General features: G+C 33.9%; 1 protein-coding gene across 4 annotated transcripts in view; it reads left to right on the plus strand.

Annotated features, from left to right (window-relative positions):
• CSRNP3 (cysteine and serine rich nuclear protein 3) overlaps window positions 1–22,866 on the plus strand; it is a 192,821-nt gene that overhangs the window by 87,373 nt on the left and 82,582 nt on the right. The window contains exon 1 of one of the 4 annotated variants that reach the window (XM_019727332.2): window positions 8,211–8,453. The exons of 2 other annotated variants lie outside the window; for them this stretch is intronic. The gene's annotated coding sequence lies outside the window, so the exon portion shown is untranslated. Of the gene's footprint in view, window positions 1–8,210; window positions 8,454–10,116; window positions 10,260–22,866 lie in introns of those variants that run through there. One more of the 4 variants, XM_019727333.2, reaches the window with a different exon arrangement.

The raw sequence follows: 22,866 nt of genomic DNA on the forward strand, positions 1-22,866 counted from the left end.
GAAATGGAGTACTATAGCCATGGTTTCCTAGGTCAAAGAAATATTGTATGAATGCAATGGAGCAAACATATGTAGACAACAGTAGTCACCTCACTGTGAATCGCTGGAAAACAGTAGCAATATGAGGCCCAATTTTGTCTCAGCCATCATAATTGCATGTTCCATGGATAACTATCAGAAATCAAAGAGGCAAAGATCCAAAGCATGCTATAGCCTCTGAAGAATAGCCATCCCTTTAGTATTCACAGTTGTTAGCTAAAGTTATCACAGGTGATGATACTCAGATAAAATATATTTATAATTCTGTCTATTCTTAATCCTGCAAGGTTTGCTATTTCCATAAGAAATTCTTAGACTATCTAGATAAAGTTTATTGAGACTGCGATCAAAACTAGTTCTTACTAGTTTATTTACAAGGCTAATGACTTTCCTTCAATAGCATGTTGGTATTCTAAACTAAAACAGGTGTGAAAGCAATAGCTGTCCTTTCACCTGACCACTTGAATTAAATAACAACATCTTCTAATATGAAGGAACACATATGTACTATAATCACCTGTGTACATAACAACCATATACCAGTATAATGAGCATGTGCAGTTTCCTTCCTTCTATAGGTAAAAATTAGAGCCAAACATGCTTGGATCATGGTTTCATGTAACAGTGCTCCCTGATAAAAATAGACATGAATAATGAATACTAAATAGGAAGCTGACTATATGAACAAGAAAGAAAATGCATGCCTCGTTTCAAAGAAGCCAGTCACTAGCGTTAAAAGCAAGCCACGGGATTTAGCTCATTAAAACATTTGCCTCAAGGAGAAATCTAATTTATTTCTTCATGTTGTATGATTCATATAAAGCATGGAGGTGGATTTTGTGATCCGGATCATGATTTTAATGTGCATAGAATGCTTTTATATAGCTTTCTTATGTGAGCACCACAATTAAATTCAATTGATGATATTCCAGATTTGAAGTTTTATTGTGAAAAAGGTAGTCATTCTTTTTCTTTTGTATCCTTTAATCAGGCCACTGAGAAATTCTCTTAAAAAGTTAGCTGTGATGGAGGGAACTGTGTATCTGGGTAATAAGTTTTGCTGTGAGCTCTTCTATCAGACATTGAGTATTCAGAGGCCAAGATGGCATCTTTGTATCCTTAGAATCTTATACTCTTGCTGATGCACGGTAGGCATTCAGTGTTTGCCACTGCATATCTCTATACCGAAGCTTCCTCTTGTATTTCTAACTTTGGTTAATGGTGCTATTATTCATGCTGTCTCTGAAATTAAAAACCCTAGATTCGGGGTTCTCCCTCACTCTTAGCCTGAATATCTGTTGATTTACTTCCTCAGTATCTTTTGTCTCCATCCCCAGGGCTGCCATTGTCTTCAGTCATGGTTTTTTAATATTTTTCTGGGATATTTCAACAGTATCATTTGGTATCCCTTCTTCCAGGCCTCCTCTCCAATTCATTCTCCAGAGTTACCTATTAAAACACAGTTGTAATCAAGCCACTTAAATACCTGCTATGAGTACAAATTTACTCTAAGATAAATTCCAAACATTCAAATGCACAATCTCAAGATCAGATATTGTCACCATTTTCACAGTGAAATTTTTAGTTTCCTTCATATATACATTAGTCATGCCTCAGAATCTGTATATATTCCAGCCCTTCTTCCTAGAATGCTTTTCTCCTTTTGCACAAAAGGACTCCTACTCATATCTTAATATTTATTTCCCATGCCATTTCTTCTGTGAAGCCCACCAAGACTACCTTAGATAATATGATCCCAGTAGAGCTGCCCTGCATTGAAGTCATACTGTCTGGTTTGGAATCTGACTCTGTCACGTTGGCAAGTCACTTGATCAGTCTTGTCCCATCTATGCAATGGAGATGCTAAAAGTAGCTACTTCATAGGCTTGTTGCAATGTTTATATGATTTAATTAACACATGTAAAGCACTTCAGTCTTAATAACTGCTTCATAACTATTAGCTATTTTTTATAGCATGATTCACGCCTGTCTTTATGTTGTTGTGTATTCTATGATAGAACTTATCCCAATATGTTGTAACTGTTAGTGTCTCTTTATATCTGTCTCTGCCTCTCGATAAAGAACCACTTAGCTCAAAGACTGTGACTTATTCATCTCTTTAACTGCCAGAGCTCTGAACCATGTTCTGAACATATCAAAACATATCAGTGCATGTCAAATGAATAAATGTATGAGTGAATGAATGAAAGAATGAATGAACTCGGGTAAGTAATATGCCAGAGCTGTTTCTGTATGTCTATTATAGAAAGCAAAATAGATTCAATCTATTAGACAAGTGTTTGTAGACTTGTATTGGTGAAATAAAATATAGGAAACTCTTTTTCTTATTCCTTGACCCCCAAAAACTGTCTCACAGCCCCAGTAGTTATGATGGAACCTTTCCATTGACATGAAAAAGTCACTGGTCCTATTAAATCATTCTTTTTTTTACTTGCTCAATTCATGTTTGATTTTTGCGTGTGTTGTTTGATTCCATATTTTCTGTCCCAGTTTAGACATCTAATTCAGCATAAAAAGAAATCATCGTAATCAACTTTGGTCACTAAGAAATCAATGTATCCTTTATCTTCTCAGAGAGGAGGTTTGCTTCATTTATTCTTTTCTCTTGATAAATGCTGTTTTCTAATGCCTTTTGGTGATAAAAGAGACTGAAGTGTAAGAAGAAAATCTGGACACTTTCTTCTCTGTGTCGTTTTGCATAAAGACTTCTTTAGAGCAATGTTCAGATGATTTGTGTGCATATCGTGTATGTAGTAGTGGCAATTATTGAAAGATTCCTACCATTTAACCTACATCATTCTCAGTGGCCATTCACTGGCCACTTAACATCTGCTACTTATAGTAGTCTAATATCCAGATAGAGGAAGAATCAGAAAGCTAAAACTCTAACAGACTTGTTTACTTTGATAGGTAATGGTGTGTGTGTAGGGGTGGGGGGGTGTTTTAAATCTTAGTTTGCATTATCCAAAATTATTTGTTTTTTCATCTTTGCAGAACTAGGACATATTTGTCTTGTCCCTACATTTTTTTCCTAACTTAGAAAGCAGATAACAGAAAAAAATATAAATATTCTCCTCTGTGTACTTTATTTAAGGAAGGTCTTGTTTTGTAGTCTTTCACAGCCTCCCAAACTGAACATTATCAATATTAGATATTAATAATTTTTCATGATATTTGACAGTTGACAAAGTGCAGACCATGCAAATCAAAATACTTGTGAAATTACAAAATCTGTCTAACAAAACTAGTTTAATGCTCTCTACATGTCATATATAAAACTGGTAACTGATGCATAGAATCATTGACTTTTAAGGTTATAAATGAGATCAGAGACCAGGTTATCCAATCAATTTTAAATTCTTTGTTTATGACAAATTTCTTTCTCCTCATTAGACCCTCATTATTTCTTCTAATCTCCTCTTCACCAGACTCCCTGCTGCTGCCTCAATGTTCCACCAGTCTAATCACTCCGTAAGTGTCATAGTTATCTTCTTTATTCATCATTTTGACCATACTGTTTTCCTTATGCCTGGGTAACTTCCCAGCATCTTATATGTTGCAAAAGTCTCCTCACCTCAAGCTTCAGACCACTTCAAGGAGGATCAGATTTCTCCTTCACTCTCCCGACACATGCCTAAATCTCCTGTCACCCAAATTCCCTCCAAGTTCTTCTCATTAGTTAGTAAAGCTCTTGCTCTTGCTTCCGAGTTTTTCCCAAAGTATCATTTTGCAACTGGGAATCCCTTTTCTCCCAGCTAGTTATGCAATCTCACTTAACTATTAATATTAGTTCAGAGCCTCCATTCCTGCAATACAATTTTAGATAACTCTGTCCTCCTTTGCTTTGGACCCTGCCTTATTTTTCTTTTGTTCTTTTCTTCTCTCTTCCACTCTGCTTAGTTGTATTTTCTTTTAATGTACGCATTGAATGTATCCATCTTACTGAATGAAAGTCAGTGATTTTACTGAATATGTATATCTGACTGTTGTTTCATGTACTTTTAGGTTTATTATGTTTTCTGTATCATACACATGTAAATATTTTCCAGGTGTCTACTGTTCAGTAACTATCAGGACAATTAGTGGCTTAAAACAGCAACCATTTTATTATGTCTTATGAATGCTATAGGACGCGGATTTGAGAAAAGCTCAGCTAAGTGATTCTTCTCCACACAGTCACAGCTAGGATCACTTCATGCTGTCCAGTTGGTGGGTGGGTAGGTTTGGAGAGTCCAAAATGGCTTTACATGCATGTTAGGCATCAGGAATGGCTAGAACACGGAGCTGGTTTGGACTGTTGACCAGAATACCTATATGCGGTCTCACAATGGCAGTCTTAGGGTAGTCAATTATCTTACATGGCATCTCAAGGCTCCTGGAGAAAGTGTTCTAAGAGGCTCAGGTAGAGACTACGAGTTTTCTTAGGATCTAGCCTTGGAATTTCCAGGACATTACTTCTGTAGCCTCTTAGCAAATCATTGGTTAAGCAAATCATTAAGAGTGGCTTAAAATAAAAGTAAGGGAAATTAGACTCAACCTCTTCATGAAGGATAACATAAAATTAGCAACCATTCTGTGTATGTATTTGACAAATGATAAATGATTTTTAATTATAATAATTTTCTGAGTTTAGGAAACAATATTGAAAATAAATTGTATTGATTATACATAAAATGCATGTTAAGTCAATATATAGTCAAACTTTAAGAAACATGTCCCTACTTTATCTCCCTCCAATAATATGCTCAGCAATTTATTTTTTTTACTTAGTTACATAAATTGTAATCTTCTTGGGAACAGTATACATATATATATCCCTAGTAACTGTCTCAGGGCTTGCTGCATAGTAACCGCTCAATAAATGTTTGTTGAATTGAATTGAATTGAATTAGTCCTGGATTTTGAGGCTGTCATGGCCAACTTATTGACTTCTCTGAATGGGTTGTAAAGTTGGATGAAATTTACCAAAAATATCCAGCCTACTCAAGGGGTATATCTAATAGGAGGTACTGGTATATATGCCAGTTAATACAGTTCTGGGAAACACAAGTCATGGTATCAGTAAATCTTCTCCATCTTCCTTCATGCTGTAAAACGTTCAAGGGTTTATCCATTTAGCATGTCTATGTTCACATTACTGAATGAGCTAAATAGCATAAACATTTTAGATCACCTCTGACAAGACTTAGTTATTTTGTAGAAAAAGGGAGCAAAAAAATGATTCTATTATGGCTCTTAGTCATTAGAGAAAAAGTAAGCTTATAGAAGAAGTCAATAGTAAGAATCAAAATATATTTTTTCAATTCCCAGCTTTTAATATAACAAAGTAAGTTAAAATGTCCTTTTAATCTCGAATGGAATTTTTCTTCTTTAAGTTGTGATCTTGTGTTTTTTCATTAATTTCAAATTTAAAGAACTCTTGGCTGATAAAACAGTTATATAAGCACAGGCAAACTTGTTCATTGTGTAATGTGAGAACCAAAAATTCTGCTGCAATTCTCTTGTCATGTCTCTGACAGAGAGTTCCAGAATTTTGATTGGAAAGATAGGTATATTTTGTTTTAATCCTGAAGTTATTTTATGAGATTTGTTTAGAATTACTAAATTTATTTCTATTTTTTCTCATGTATTAGGGAAAAAAAAAATCACCTCTTATCTCTCAAAGTCCTATCTATTTATTATTTGTCTCTGCTTTTAGGATAATGCATTTAAAAATTATTTTAAACAATCATTAGGACTTACATAATTTCTTCTCATTTTACCAATATTAGATGACAAAGCTTGGTTAAAAGCAAATTAGGGAATTCATATTGCTGTTTATTTCCATGACATGTTTTCTATAGACTTTTCTGTTCCTGTTTTGCAGACCTGAAAACTGAGGCATGAGATCCTAGAATAACTCACCAAGGTCATTTAAGATAATAATAGACCTGGAAAGATATTACTATTTCATGATCATTCTGTCTCTTTCTAGATCTTTCTAGCTCTGTTGTCTACCTTTAAATATCTTTTTCAATATTAATGAATTTAATGGGCGCTTACATTTAATACATTAAGTTTATAGACTATTGTCTTTCCATTGGAGAATCACTATTACTGATAGCTTGTTTTAATTGCTAGCTATTTCTATATTCCTAGCATTTATAGTTTTTTCTTATTGTAAATTATTTTTTTACATACATTCATATAAACTTCACATATATGTGGTTTTTATTTCCAGTTTTACATCCCTGGCTCCTCCCTCTCCCATAATTTGGAAGCACCTTAGTTTTCTGCTGATTCTTTCCTTCCATTGGGCAACCATTTTATTTCACTGTTTTTGAAGTGATGCAGTAAGAGAAAAATGGCTGCCTTTTGTTTATTTCCTTGTACATAAACATGATGACATCATCAAAGATATTAGCTAGACTGTACATATGTTTAAGAACCCAGAGGTGCACTATAAGTCAGGAACAGTCTGGTTGTTGTTGTTTTTTCTTTTAATGCCCCAAGGTTTTTGAGCTTTAGCGTAGCTCTTGTATGCAGAGGGGAAAATGAACATGAGCATTTGGGAACAAGTACATTTAAATGTTAAGAAAAACCCACCAAAGGCTTTAAGTCATGAAACATTCTAAATCAGTGCTAACCCTACAAAAATATTATAAAGAATAATATTAAATTATTGTATTTAGAGACTGGGCTTTTTTAGCCACACTTGCCTATTCTGGCTTTAAATAATTTTTTAAAATTTCAATTGACACACAAAAATTTTAGTTATAATTATTTGCAAAAAAATAATTTATTAATGGAATGCTTAAGCAGATAAATATCTATATCTATGTCTATTTCTATATCATCACTTCAAAAACAGTGAAATAAAATGGTTGCTGAATGGAAGGAGAGAATCAGCAGAAAACTAAGTTACTTCAAAATTATAGGGAAAGGGAGGGGCCAGGGATGTAAACTTGTATATATCTAACTATAGTATACATCTAACTATACAGAAAATTTGTTTTCTTTTGTTCATGTTCATTTATGGTGCTTCTGACTTTTCCTTCTGTGTTCTTTGTTGCACATTGCATTATTTGTCACAAGATTTCCACTGGGATTAACAAGCATCTAGCTTTCAGTTACAATTCAGTTTAGACAGATTATTGAATAGTAAGAGATTTTTTTTTCATCAAATTCCAATAACTAAATGTGTTGTTTTTTTTCATTTGGAAATCTACAATCCATTTTCAAACTCTGAGAAATACTTTTAAGTGTTTATTTAAAAATATGTTTTTAGAAAATCTCACAGTATGTGTGTGTTTGTGTGTGTGTCTATATTAATTCAGTATTTATACAGTAGAAGATTCCTGTGTATGTTGAGTAGTCAGCTCTGAAACTACTTGTTAACATTGAAATTAGATAAGGTAAACCATATGCTTTATTGAGGTAAGCTGTCTAAAATAAGTTACTGTGATTTTAAGAATTAATATGGACCACATGTTCTTTAGATCTTTAAATTGAAATCTTCATTGTTCTTTTAAGTCAGCTGTTCTAAGAATGTGTCATCTTTTTAGAAGATAAATTAATCACCTACCTCATTTATATACATCAATAAAAAAGACTCACCCTCTCATCTACTTTGTCATAAGTAATTAGAATATCTCTATTTTTATTCTTATATATTATCTATTAGTGATTGAGATTTTCACTGAGGAGATTTTAAAGGAAACAGCCACTTATCCTTTTAGAAAATAACCTCCACCAAGAAAAAGAGACACCAGCAATTTAAAGGTTAAAACATACTGTCAAATCATTCAGTTGATCAAGGCTCTTTAATAACACTTGTACAAAAGTACTTTCAGAAAGCAGAAGGTAGGAAACAGCTTTTTGCTAGTTCCCCTTCCTTAAATTATTATTCAGCCTCTTATTAAAATAAAATCTAGTTAACTTCTTCTGAATGCTGGCTCAAACGTTTTCTATAATAAAAAAAAAATGTTGTGAAGGGATTTCCATAAGTTATGCTGCATTAATGACTTAGAGCAGCTTCATAATCTGTTATTTCTTCCTCCTAGCAGACCTCAGATGATAAAAATATCCACAGACACAGTGAAGTCAGTGGCATGCCTGGCTTTCTCAGACAAAACTCCCATGTGATCACATATAGGCAGCCTCAGTGAGGCTGATGCCGTGCAGCTAGCAGTAGGTAATGAGTCTTTGTGCAGAGTGAAGCTCTTGTCGCTGAACAATAAAGCATACGGTACCAGCAATAAAACACAGGGCTGGCAAATTTAAGAAGATTCCGCTGAACCAGGGAGAACCAGTGCCTTTGGTGATGCTGACACATATTATAAAATGATAATCCATTTATTTTGGATTTTAATAAATAAAGACTGCAAGGACTAAGACTACAGCTATTTGAACAGGTCAGTGATTTTATAAATTACTCCAACACTTTCTTGTGTTTGATCGGATTTAAATTAGGATGGGCTGGTGTGTGTTTTGCCTTAAACAAAAACTTTGCACGATATTTGCAGTGTGTAATATGAAAGATGCACTTGAACTGGCCCAATGTGATTAAATTGTTGATGTAGTCAGAGGTGCTAGAGAAATGTTTATATGATTATAGTAGACTGAAAAGTTATTTATCCTATTTAAAAATTTATGGGTAAGAGAAAATTCCACCAATAATTTCTAATCTCCTATATATGCATGTTTAATATAAAACACGATACTACTAATAGCTCAAATCAAAAGCTTCAAATTTATTTCCCAGTATTATAATGCAACAAAATGTTTTATTGCAATAGATTTTGTGTCTTATAAATTGGATGATATATCATTCAGAATTTATGGATATCTTTTGGCATACTGCAAAGAGGAAGGTTTAGAATATTTAAGTATTTAAATAAAATTTCAAAATGTTAGTGATACTGTCTACTAGAACAATGCATTTTATATTCAAATACAGTATTATATATATTAATCTGTTTTGTGCCTTTTATTTTTTATTTTATATTTCATTGATTGATGGAAAATGTTGTTGCATGAAACCTTTCATTTCATAGATATTTATTCATCAATAGAAAAAATAACTTAGCTTAATTTTTAAAAGAATGGATTAATTATGGGATGATGCATATTTCCACTAATGCATCATTTAGAAAAGAATATGTGCCTTCATGTGTATTTATAAAAATATGTTACACATGACCTTCTGTGTCTAGAAAATAACCACTTCTTCGTTTATGAGTAATAGAGAAGTTTATGTTTTAAATAGAGAGGTTGCTGTATGTAGGAAGACGAGGAAAGAGATTATTCTAGCAAATAATAGCACAACATTGACCGTCTTTGCCAAAGACAGACAAGCATTACTGCTATATGAATCTTTAGATTTAAATACATAGTTTAACTTTGGTTTACGTTTTTATTACTGTATTGTTTTAAAGGCATCCTACGACCTAAATCCTTTACGATTAATTTCTTGGACACCGTTTAGGATGATCGTCTTTAGGGCACTTCAACATTTTATGGAATTACTATAGTGACTTTATATATTTTTATAGTGAGTAAAATAAATGTATCCCTGTAAAATGCTGTTTAAACCACAACAAAAAGAAATATCCTATGTCCTTGATTATGCATGCAATATGTATTCCAACGGGAAAAAAATGAGCTGTACCAAAAACAAGAGAAGTTAATGAAAATTTTAAATTGGCCTTCCACATGTATTTAAATTAAGTATTTGGCTATGTGAGTTTCCTTAGTTACCATAGTCACTGCTGACAGCTTCTTTTGGTGGGGAGCAGGGAAATAGGACTCTACAACAAAGAGTTAAAAACACTAACCGTTAATAGACCTGGGGGGCTGTGATGCTGCCAGCCCAGTGAAGTCGGTGCCCACTCCCCATCATCTATTCCAGCTCTCTGGTGATTCAGGTATTCTGGCAGAACTGCAGCTCCACAATTCCTTACCCAGCATTCCGTTTCAGCTGCTGGAAGGCTGCCTGAGCCTTATGCAAATGAGACCAGCTGAGGCTTTGACTGCAGAGGAGAGGGGGCAGAAGGGAGTTCAAAGGTCACAGGGCTGGTGGAGAGCTGGATCAGTTGCCAGACAAAAATGTACTGAGCTCCTCTGCAGCAGTGTTTTGCAGCAGTTAAATGAAGTGTGCTTTATTTCTCAGAGTGGAGATTTTACAGCGTGAGTGCCGTAGTCCTTTAAAGTGCATGCAGGTACGGTGATAGATTTCATGATGCGCCTGATTTTATTTCTATAAAAGGCACTTGATGAGGATTGGCTATTTTAATTCATTGGCAGGGTGTTCCCCATTTTCAGGTTTCCCTTAACTAGTTTATTATTTAAATTTTCTTAGTATTTCCTGGATTTGAAACATGGGTGTTTTGTTCAAATGGAATAATTTCATGTGAGAAAATACTGGGTTTGGGCTTCTAAATAATTATATTTTTTTGGAAAGTTTTTGATGCAGAGAGATATCTAGGTTAAAACATCTAGATAAACATCAGGACTTAAAATTTTTAGAGGATTTTCACATTTTTCAGAAATGTATTTTAAGTAAGAACTGATTTTCTAGCCTACAATTCTTGTGAGGTATCTGGAATTAAATAATGGAGTTCTTTTGTTCATATCCCATAGGACGTCATAAGGACAGTTTAAATAAGTTATATTTTCATTTCATTTTAGGAGAGGGATTCAGTTTTGAGAGTCTTCATTCCATATTTTATTGCTAAACACCTTATCAGAAATAATTTCTTATTTTGGGGTGACATCCTTTAAATGCTTCTTTAATTTTCCTAATTGTTATTAATTTTCTTAGGGAATTTTCAGATGATACTAATTTTAATTCAACACATTCAACTTCCTATGACATTTCCTTTGAGTTAAGTCTGGATTGTAAAGTGATACTCATAAATGTCACAGGCAAGACAAAAGTCTGTTTTCCCCCCATGCACTAAATATCCCACTTTTGTAAAGTGTATGATTACATCATAGTAAAGTCTGACCTGTACCAAACAAATGTATACTCACTTTTATTGTTTATATTGCTTTAAAATTCTCAAAACATAATTTTAAGTAAACTTAAAGTGTGATCAGACTATGTTTATATCATTAAAACTTTAAAATATATCAACTCAGCAATTACAGTGTTGATGGGAAATAATGTTATTTTAATTTGCATCCAAGTGTCCATCTGTCTACATCACAGGATGTATGTGTATGAAAATATTTTGGAAAGATGAGGAAGCAAAATAATGTTTAGTCACAGAATTACTGCTTTGTGCTTTTATATTTGCATAAAATATTTTAAAATGGATTTTCTAAAACTTACATGATAATGGTTCATGTTTAGATAATTACTTTATTTGCATTGAAAAGAAAGTGTTACTTTGTTATCCTGATTAAGATTTGGTCATTTGGCAACAATGTATTTTATTTTAATATGGGGATTGGTGTGGGTGGAGGGTAGACCGGAATAGGAGGTTGGCCAATGAAACAGTGAAGGACAATCATTTCAAATATTTATGAAATTACTTTGTAGTAGTCATGCAGGGCCAGATTCTCACTCTTCATCACTCTATGGGGACAGTATGACATTTATCTAGGATCCTGAGATTAATTTAGGAAAAGGAATTCATGCTTTGTGTGAGTTTTATAAAAATGGAAAAACTGCCATTTTTTTCTAAATTCTTTCCATTTTGAAACTTTCAGTAATGACTGAAGCTAACGGGGTTATATTTCAAATAAATTGTTTCCTTCTTATGTTGAATAGAATATGCTGTCCTGTAATCCAAATAACATGTTTGTAAATTTTTGTTTTCTATATATATTTGTGTGTGTATTATATATTATGAAATATATGTATATGTATAGAGGGTGCCAAAAAACTATACACATGACTTATATTCATCTTTTGTTATCGGTATATATTGAGTGCTACAATTTTAATACAGGTTTTTCGTTTCTTAAAATGTGTATACATTTTTTTGGCATCCTCTATATTTTATATGCCTATATTACATTATATATAATATGTATTATGTATGCGTATGTACATAATATTTCAAACAGCCAAATAAAATCTTTCTTATGGTCAACCATATTTAATTCAACAATTTTGAAAAACAAAAATTTTTAAATTTACTTTTAACTCAAGTCATGCCTATAGTTTGTATTAACTAACCTCTGTCTTGTTCTAGGCAGAGCATAGAGAGGAGGAATGAACCCAGTTTATAATTCATTTAGGCAGTCCAATACTATTAACTTTGTAAATGCAACCACTATCAGTTAGCACATTCTGAATATAGAAATAAAAACGGGGCAATGGATAGCCTGTGAAGATTCTTGGAGAAAACGTGATAATAGACAAATGTGAAATAAAGAGAATTATTGTGCTTCTGCGAACCAGGAGAAAGCTGTATATGTCCTGCAGCAAATTTATGGCTTTGAACATCCTGGATAATTTATGTGTCTATGCAAATTCACTCAAAACTTTGAAGTCTTTTTTGCATTAGCTTGAGCCATGCTACTTACATGCAAATCTCAGTAGCTTGTTCATAGTAAATTCACGGTCTAGATATTTAAATGTACACAGAAAAATGTGTTTGTGTGATACAATTCAAATCAAATTGGGAAGTAGAAGTAAATAGAATGATGTAAAAAGAAATCATTGAAGGATATGTGCAGTTAGTGTACCTGAAGATTCAAAATGGTGTTGTATCAGACTTCAAAGGAATCTTTAGGGACTTTTCAAAAATTAATTTCCTCCTTTCTGATTACCAGTCTGTCTTTGTCATCCCTTGAAACTAGAGACCATACTGTAAGCTTGGAAAAGATTTTAGGGCAAACATGTTGTACTCAGTCTAGTATGGAACAGAGTCTAAAATCTACAAATAACTGTTGTCATCTCAAAACTGCAAGTATAGGTTTTAAGTTGTATTATCACTCTATCTGTCCTTTTCCTGATCTTCTGGTGCCTATGAACCAGAAAGAAGAACAAAATTACTTACATGAAAAGAAAATGCTCAAAATATTGAGTATTCAAAACAGTCATATTTTTTTATTTTATCCTGGCATTTATTAAGAAACATTAAAAACAAATGACTGCATTTTTAATCATCTATTCTGGAATTAGTATAAAATTGTATCAATTTTATTGAAAAGTACAAGTACAATAAAATTGTAAAATGATCTTAAAGATTTTATTTTTATTCTATATTATTGTAAACATAACAATTATATTGTACTTGGTCAAGAACAGTTGGAAAATAATCCATGCTAAATAAACCAATTTTCCAAATAGTTAAAATTTATAGTTTTAATGTATAGTTTTTAAAAATGTTAATTGCTTTCATGGAAGCAAAATATAGTACATATCATTCTGCTTTGTTGAACAAGGTGGAATCCAGTTTAGGCTTTTCTTCATGTCATAAGGATCATTATTCCCACCATTGCACTGACTTATTGCAAAAGATAAAACTGTTCCCTAACATCAAGTGGTATTGCTATTACATACTTTTTGCATATAATTTTATATGCTTTTTATACATTTCCTATGCTTTGTATAATTCTTTTCTCATGTTAATGTTTATTGTTTTTTAATACAGTTAATAATTGCTACTTATCCAAGAGCAACTCAAAAATCAAGTTTATGCACTTTGTTTTACGTTAAATTCTAAATCATTTAGTCTTTGGTAGGCAAAAGGAGAGAGCGAACTAGCCTCCATACTACTTCTGTATACTGAACTTCTGACACATACATATACTTAGTACAATGAGCATAGGAACAGAAAACAAAATTTATCTTAGTTTTCCTTGTGTTCAAGATTTTGAAAATCATGTTTGAATTCAAGATCAATTAGAAATTATTTTTCTTGCTACAATGAGAATCTGTCATATTAAACCATCAACACAAATTTGAAATTATTTTAATAAGGAAATGAGGAATCGCTAATAGGTATACCACAGAAGATACACAGACCAACGTTTTTATTGTTGCAGTTGACTAATCATTGGTGACATATACCGATTCTTGCCAACTTCAGGCGTTGTGGTTTATTTCATTCTCAAGTCCTGGGGTTTTGAGATTCATTGCCTCCCACCACATGCCAGCTAGGAAGAGTTGTGACTTGGGCAAACCTTCATCTCCATGCAAGCTTATGAATCCTCATATTCATTTAGAAATGCATTTAGTCATGTGTGTGTAGGTGTGCATGCATGCATGTGTACACACCTTGCATTTCTCGCAGATCACATGCAAGAAAAGGAAGACAACTGAACCCATCCATCAATCCATATATCTTTGAAAATTCACTAATTCAGTTATGTGTTAAGTTGCACAAGGTAGCTAATACTGTACCCACTAACAGACATTCTCATCCATTCTGAAGAACTTTGCAGATCTGAAGGAATATGGGTTCCATAAATTTAGTGTCAAAAGATACTCTGAGAATTATTCCAAAGTGTTCAGGAAAAGCTTCATATTATCTTCGTCTTTTGCCCATTATCATTTTAAAAGGCCCAAGAACTACTTTGACAAAGCTGGGTAAGATTGTTAAATAGAATAAAACCTTGTAGATTTAGGGCAATGCATGAATGCCTAAAAACCAGGAAAATGTATTTTGTTTTTTTGATAGGTAAGTGCTTTTATTATGTATTGGCTATGTGCGTTCATGGTGCAACATGGCATTTCAAGCAGCTGAATAGGATAGTGGTCAGGAGCTTAGGTTCAAGTTCCAACCCGGGTGTCACTTCCAAGATACAGTCTGCCACTTACAACCCATGTGGCCTTCGACATGGTACTTGGAATCTGTAAGCCTCATCTTTTTCATCTGCAAATTAGGGATAATTATCTATATCAAAGAGGTTTTGTGAAAATAAAATGGCGTGCATGCCTGGCACATCATAAAAGCATTATAAATGATAGTAAATATTACTTATTTTTAAACCATCGGATTTGATACCCTGGTATGGATAAGGCAAGTTCAGCTTAAGCCTAGAGTTCGAGAATCTTGATGAAATATCTTAGATTTCATGGATGAGGAAGAGACATATGTTTTCCAAAAATAGAAACCCATGAAGAATGTATTGGAGGTCATGGCTGGTACGTGTAGTTCTGAGCAGCTGAAACCTTCCGTTCCGATGGGGCAAGTAGAGAAGACAGTCACCATAGTCATTCATCAGGGTTCAAATTCTATGGGGCTTCATAGATACCTTTCATCTTTGCAACTGGAAGAACAGCCACAAAATCCCCACAGGTGATGTGGTAAAATGTACTTTTTTGAGCTCTTTTATTTTATATCCATTATTACTTTTAAATTTTCCAGTTGTGCCTTTGCTCTACCATTTTTTCATCTCCATGGTGACTTTGTACAGTGTGGGCATCAGTCATTCATGTCTGCTCCATCCTCATCTGTCTCATACATAGACAGTGGACTTGTCCGTTATAGAGGTTGCCTAGGACATACTCGGTGTCCAGGGAATCTTTGCTGAGCCAATGATGTTATGGACCATAATGAGTGTAATTCTACCTAATGACTTAAACATGCTAATTTGTCTGAATTGTGAAACAATCTCTGTCACAGATTTATTGCTATTTTAAAACTTCCTATGTATCAAACTGATAGTTGGAAATAGCACATTAATTGATTTGGCCACAAGATTTTTCAAAAGAAATTTGAAAAATATATTTTATTTATTTATTACTTAAAATTATTTTAATAGTAGTATACCTAGAAGTGCTTTTTGATAAATATACATTGGTAACAAGTACTGGATAAATTGGTGGGGATAAATAACATGACTCTCTGCTTTTGTGAAATTTGTTTGAATGGCGAAGCTTCTCCAGATAGTGGGTTTCCAACCTTTAAAACACTGTATGAGTTTGGTGTGATTTATTTCTATAGTGAAACACATTTTAATTTGTGCCAGTAGAACCTTCACTGAGACTTGAAAATTTAGGTATTTAATCTTACACTCTATATTATTTTTACTAATTGCTGCTTAGTGCATTGTCAGCTGCAGGCTGCATAACTACGTATTCTCTGTCTCACATAATAAAAATCTATACCTTGCTTCAGGTGGTGATTTAGTGTAAAGAACATCCAAATTGTTTTTTTTCTACGTATTCTAATTTTTTAAATCTCCTTTATTTCCTACATAGTACTTTTGGCAGGATCCCAGTGCTTGGATGGGAATGGTCCTAAAGTTTGACCATCTTTTATTCTGATGTCCACTTCAGAATATTTTATGAGGGAAATGTTTTTAAAAGTTCCTTTCCCTTCAGACTATTCTGATGATGTTTCTGAAGGAAAAGGATATCATATCCCTTAAATATCCTTATATATACACTGGCAAGTCTACTCTATTATTTTATCAGAATTTTTCTGAAAGACTGAAGAGAAACTTCGTAAGTGCTAAGGAGAAAAAAACAAAACAAAAACATGTTATCTTTCAGTGCTGCAGTGCTAATTCTAAATTCTTCCACATTTGTGTGGTCTTTTTTCCGCTCAATGTGGTAAGTCTTGTCAGTCATCTAAGGAATTAGAGTAAGTACTGTTCTTTAGCTTAATAGCAAACATGTAAAATAAATTTTTCATTGGTACTTTTGTTAGAGTACAAAAAATAGGCTTACGATAGGTACTCGATCAATTTTCAAGTTTTAAAAGCCTTATTATGTTCTTGGTCAGTTATCTCTGCTTTTGCTAGCTAAAAGAACATCCTGAAAGTTAACTTTAGGGAAGGACTTTGGACTCCCAGTCCATATGTATTTTATTATATCATGTTGCCAAAGACCAAGTAATGATCAATGTCTAGGGTTAAGAAGCATTAAAAACCAAGTTCTGGCTTTTTATGGATATTAATTCAATGGCAGGTACATGGAAACTTCTTGAGTTTCCCCCAGCCATCCAGAGTCATAAAGAACCCCTTTCCCATTAGTAAGTGGAGTAGCCATCCATCCCTTTGTCAGCATGGCTTAAGTTAATTTAACCTTTGCAATTTGTACAGAGTGCGAGAAGAGGATAAGGACGTTAGAGGCACCAACCTTTGATGGAAGCCAAGGCTTTTAACACTTACTCCCAGGTAGTGGAGACAGCATTGCATCAGAGCATACCATGTTTCCCCAAAAATAAGACCTAGCTGGACCATCAGCTCTAATGCGTCTTTGGGAGCAAAAATTAATATAAGACCCAGTTTTATGTTATGTAAGACCGGGTCTTATATAAGAGCCAGTATTATATTATGTTATGTTATATTATATTATATTATATTATATTATATTATATTATATTATATTATATTATATTACATTACATTACATTACATTACATTACATTACATTACATTACATTACATTACATTACATTATAATATAAAGACCTGGTCTTATAGTAAAATAACACTGGGTCTTATTTAATTTTTGCTCCAAAAGACGCATTAGAGCTGATTGTCTGGCTAGGTCTTATTTTCGGGGAAACACGGTATTTGTACTACTTATGCCCTGCCCCTTATTTTGATAGAAGTGGAAACCGAGATCCAGAGAGCTAAACCTAAAATTAGGCCACTTTTTAGTAGTTGATCCAGGATTAGACTCCAGATTTATGACCATTCATTTACAGAGCAGGCACAGGAATACATATTCAGTCAAGTGTGAGAAAATGTCAGGTAAATTAGCAATTATGATACAGTGTAGAAAGTACTGTTAAACACATCAACCAAGTACTGTGAATGCCGAGAGGTCACTTAACCCAAGTGTGGTTCTGGTCAGAGAATATTTCTCAGGGAAAGTTTGTGTCAGGCTTCTTGTGCAAATTATCTAGATTTTTGAAACCTCAGTTTCCTTTGTTAAAACTATCAGGGTTTGGGAAAAGATTACAGAGAATAGATACAAAGTATCTGGCCCATAGTAGATGCTCGCTAAATGCTGATTGGTATTATAAATGGAATGCAGTAATCAAATCAAACAACCTTTTGGGAAAGGCAGACACTGTTTGGGGGAAAGTGTACTTATTCTAGAATCATTCTAGTTAAGTACTCACCAAGTCACAAAGTTATAGATGAGGGCAGTTTGGGGTAGTTGTTTTAGGGTAGTATGTGACAGGCAAGAGAGCACTGAAATTAAAACAAAACAAAACAAAAAAACCCTTTAAAATGGTCAGGAATGTCCCCAGGAGGCCCTTTGGTATACATGGCAGAAGAAACTGAGGGAGCCAGAAAGAAGCCTGCCTCAGAAGTGGATGACCCTAGTGGTAAAGGGAACAGATGCTCAAGTTTCTTTGGTACTTTGAACTAATATGTTCACAATGAATCATTTCACCAAATTCAGCCAAGCTGGGGAAATAGTATAAATCACCAGTGCAAAGGTTCTTAACCAGGAGTCCGCAGATAGCTGGCACGCGTTTGTGCTTCTGTGCACTATGTTTCTGGGGAAAGCATTCATTTCTTTCATCAAATTCTCTAACTGCATATCACCAAGCTGCAAAGATGTTGAAACCCAAAGCACATACACTAACTCAGAACTTTAACTCAAGGTCACAGGCAACTCTGGCACAAGAAATACATACATAATTGGGGAACCCTACAATTATTTCTCTAACAAAAATATTCATTGAGCAGAAATGCTCCCAGGGTTCTTGGCTTAAGCAGACACCTGGACAAGACAGGTGTATTTGGCCAACTTGTGCTTCTCACATTGGCAAACCACCAGCAGCATTTTTCACATTGGTGGTGCCCCATGGAAACCCCTTGCGGGATTTTACCCTGTGAAATCATTGCCAAATCCCTATCCTGTTGGTGACAGATATGTTAATTTCTTGCCAAATGGTTTAAGTCAGAAATGGCCCTAGTATTGTTGTTTAGAGAGACGTATAAGCATTCTAAGAATGTGTGGAGTGATAAGTGTTCAAGGCATTAAAATCTGGTGCCAACTTAAAATAATGATTATCTTATTTAGCAGAGGCTTTAGCCTATAGTTGGTGTTTGATTAACATAATAGTGTAAGGGAAGTAGAGTGTCTTAGGGGAAAAACATCACAGATTACTCAGAATCACGGTTTAAAAAAATTAGAGATGAAAGGATTTAAAATGAACTGACATAGTTAAAATTGTATCCTGATAGTTAGGAATACATCTGGATAACTGAAGCTATCGCACCAAAGAATAAAAATAACATGGCGTGATTTTTTTTTTTTAAGCCAAGCTCTTATTTCTTAAATATTGGAGTAAAACCTGTATACAATCAATTGAGCAACTGTCTTCTTCATCCTCTATCTGGCCCACTAGACAATCTGGTTGATGAAGTGTGACATTGTGAATAATCTTGCTTTTGCCAGCTAATCTTTTCCCACCTGCTACCACAGATGAGCCACACGCCAGTGTTTCCATCATCCTTTTTGCAAGGCCTCTCATCTCATCATTTGAATTTGGTGAAGCAACCAGAAGAGACATCCACATTGCTTTCCTTTCTGAGTGAAAGTAAAGAAGAATAAGTTTGTTTATGCAATTTAATCCTGACTGTGTTTCCTGGACCCTGGCCTTATCAAAGTGGTTGGAATAGAATGTTACCATAATTTATTTCTTAGCTTTTTTGTGCTTGCTGAAAGAATTTGATGAGGACGTAAAATAAATTATTTTGTTCTTTGACAAATCATGAAGGAATGTCCTCCCATGTCATGCTGTAATGCAGGTGGTTTAACATGTCCCTTTGATGTATACCACATCACCAAGGTAGAGGGACTTTTGTTAATGACCCTGACAGATAAGGTTACTTAGACTTTGATTAGCTACCAAACTAGCAAGGAAGCAGTGCAAAGGGTAAACCCAGGTAAAGGTGAACAGAGGGCTCTCGATACCTCCCTTTGTTTCTGACAGAGTACCACATAAGGCTCCCAGTCCAGCAGCCAACATGGAATAAGGACCTACCAGGTCTAATCAACTAGGAACTCAGCTCACCACCATTTCTTTCATCAGACCACAGAAGAGACAACATCTCATTAAAAAGATCTCCCATTACCATATAAGGAAATTATTTGCCATGCCATAATTACTTCCTTTATAAATTTATTTCTTCCTGCATCAGTGTTGGGTAAAGCTGGTCCTTAACCTATTAACCACCACTCACCTTTTTTTAATTGTTTGATAAACTCATGATTCACCTTAATGATCTTACATGTTTTATTTACTGGGTTTCATCTGATTGTAAAGTCCAGGCATATTCAGTTATGTTTGGTAGGTGACATTTCTTATGTAGATGTTTTTATTGATTTCATATCCATTTTAATGTCTCGTTAAGAGCCAAAAGCACCAGTTAGGGTTGTCAGAGGAAATGTGGGATGCCCAATTAAATTTGAATTTCAGATAAACAACAAATAATAAGTAAAAAACATATCTCAAATGGTATTTATTTTATTTTTTTTATCTAAAACTCAAATTTAACTGGGTGTCCTATATTTTTATTTGCTAAATCTGGCAACCCTAAAGTAGTCCTTTTGCAAATTCGATAATTTGCTCCTCAGAATTGAGGGATTGATGATATTGTAAGGCATATTTTCTGTGATCATTTCCTTGCAATATGTAGCAAAGTCTTAGGAAATAAGGACAGCATGTAAGAAGAAAAAAGGATTAAACATTAGATAATATAAATGTGATAGTAAGAACTCAATGTGTTACCTATGGAAGCTGTCAAAAGAGAGTAATATAAATAAGATTCTAGCAAATACCCAAAGTTTAGCTACAGCCATTCTTCCAAATGCCTTAAATGATACATTTTTATCTAACTTCTTGATTTGGCATTCTTAGGCAAGCTCTCCCACTTCGCTCTACATTTTTCTGGCTTTTGGTATTTTTTTCCAGAAATATATTAAATAAAATAAGTGTAATTATAACCATAGAAAAATCTAGTGTAGTTTATCAGTATTGTTTTGAGGAGAGAGACGGAAATATTTATTCTGTTTACCACTTTTTCATTAAATGCTGAGAGGCTTCTGAGCAATGGTTACACCCAATACAGATATGAAATAAATACTATATGTTAATTAAGAACAACATATCCCAAATCACAGGATGTTTAGATGAGAGTTTTAAAATAAAGTAGTTCTTAATTAAATTTGATAATAGAAAGGGCGCATGGGTGCAGGAAAAGAGGAAGCTGTCCAAGTGGTGAAATCATGGACTATATTAATGAATGAAAAAACAAGATAAACCAATATTAGACAAGGAGAGAATATTGGCTTCGAAATCCAATTAAACTTATTGCAGCCTCTGAGTGCGATTCTCTGGAGCAGTACCTAATTGGGTGGCCCCTTGCCTACTGGCCAAGTAGTTGAATGATCAGAAGGTTGACATCTGATCCAACCAAAAAATTGCTCACCCTTTGAGGTATTAAATTTGAGCTGCAAGACATAGAGAGCAGTTACTGGGCTTAAACCTGTAACGGTAGTGTACTAGAGAAAAGATCAAGGAATTTCTGCAGCCGTAAACCTAGAAGCTGTCCTTATTCCTGCATTTCCTCAATTTTGAATTTTAGTTCTATCTTAGATTGCATGAACTAGTTCAGTATTTTTCCAACAGATGTCTTTATGTTTAAGTTAGCTAGAATTGGCTTTTGGGGTACTTGAAAGCAAAAAAGCAAAAAAAAAATAAAAAAATGATGTTTTGAGGTTAATTTCATGTTTCATTTTGATGCTCATTCAATCAAATATACAGTATTTTGCTAGGACAGATGGAGTGCTGAATGAGATGAACATGATTTCTACTTCATGAAGCTTTCAGTCTAGCCAAGAAAACAGACACTGATAAGTAATTAAAGGATGGAAATAGAGTGGTTTCATTCATTTATCAAATATGTCTATTAAGCACCTATTATATCTATGGAAGATCAGTAAAGAAAATAAAGATCTCAGCCCTTACAGCCTTTAGCAGGGAATGAAAATACTAAGTAATAAACCTAGAAATACATAAATAAATAATATGGATTTAGAAGGTGGTAAGTGCAACGGGAAAAGAAATTTAAAAATGGATCAAAAGGAACAGTATATCAAAAGGCCTAGAGGCCAGAGAGAAATGGCAGGTTGGAGAAACCGAAAGGTTATTAGAGCTGAAATATTGACAAGACTCGTGGCTCAAACTGAAGATCAAGAGGTTAGACAAGGTAGATTGTTAAGGACTTTATAAGCCATTTTGAAGATTTTGAACTTTATCCTAAGGCAATCCAAAGCCACTTAAGAGTTTTAAACTATAGACTGACATGATCAGATTTGCATTTTAAATTTATCGGTCTGCCCAAAACCTGGAAAACAGGTTGAAAGCAAACAGTAGTGGATGGGAGAGAATAATTAGGAGGCTTTTGTCCTAGTCCAAGTGAGAAATGGTGATGCCCTTGACTAACATGTGTTTCATGAATTGGGAAACAGTAGCTGTGTTAAAATGGCTGTTATCGAGTCTTAGATTTTCAGTTACTCAACGTTATTGAGTCAATTAATACCTGCCTAGCTTCATCTTCTGCCTAAATTCTTGTATGCTTTTCTTCCCTAGTGAGATGGTATAGATGATGTAGTAGAAAACCACCTGCTCTGTTTACCACTCCACTATTGGGTCTAGATCAAGGGTGACATACTGGTAAGCACTGAGTCATTTGGCCCTCGTAATTTGTTATGACATCTTGTTATGCTCATGTATTTTTTTAAAGTCAGTAACACTAGATAGGTGTTATGATTGCTGCACAAACAATTTAGCGCTTAACCAGTTTTGTAGATATATGTTAACTTTATATAATTATTATTTTTTTAATTTTTAGCATAGATACTAATCTACTCTAAGTGGTTCCTTT

This window comes from Rhinolophus sinicus, linkage group LG01 (genome assembly GCF_036562045.2).
Source record: "Rhinolophus sinicus isolate RSC01 linkage group LG01, ASM3656204v1, whole genome shotgun sequence".
Classification (NCBI taxonomy): Eukaryota; Metazoa; Chordata; class Mammalia; order Chiroptera; family Rhinolophidae; genus Rhinolophus; species Rhinolophus sinicus.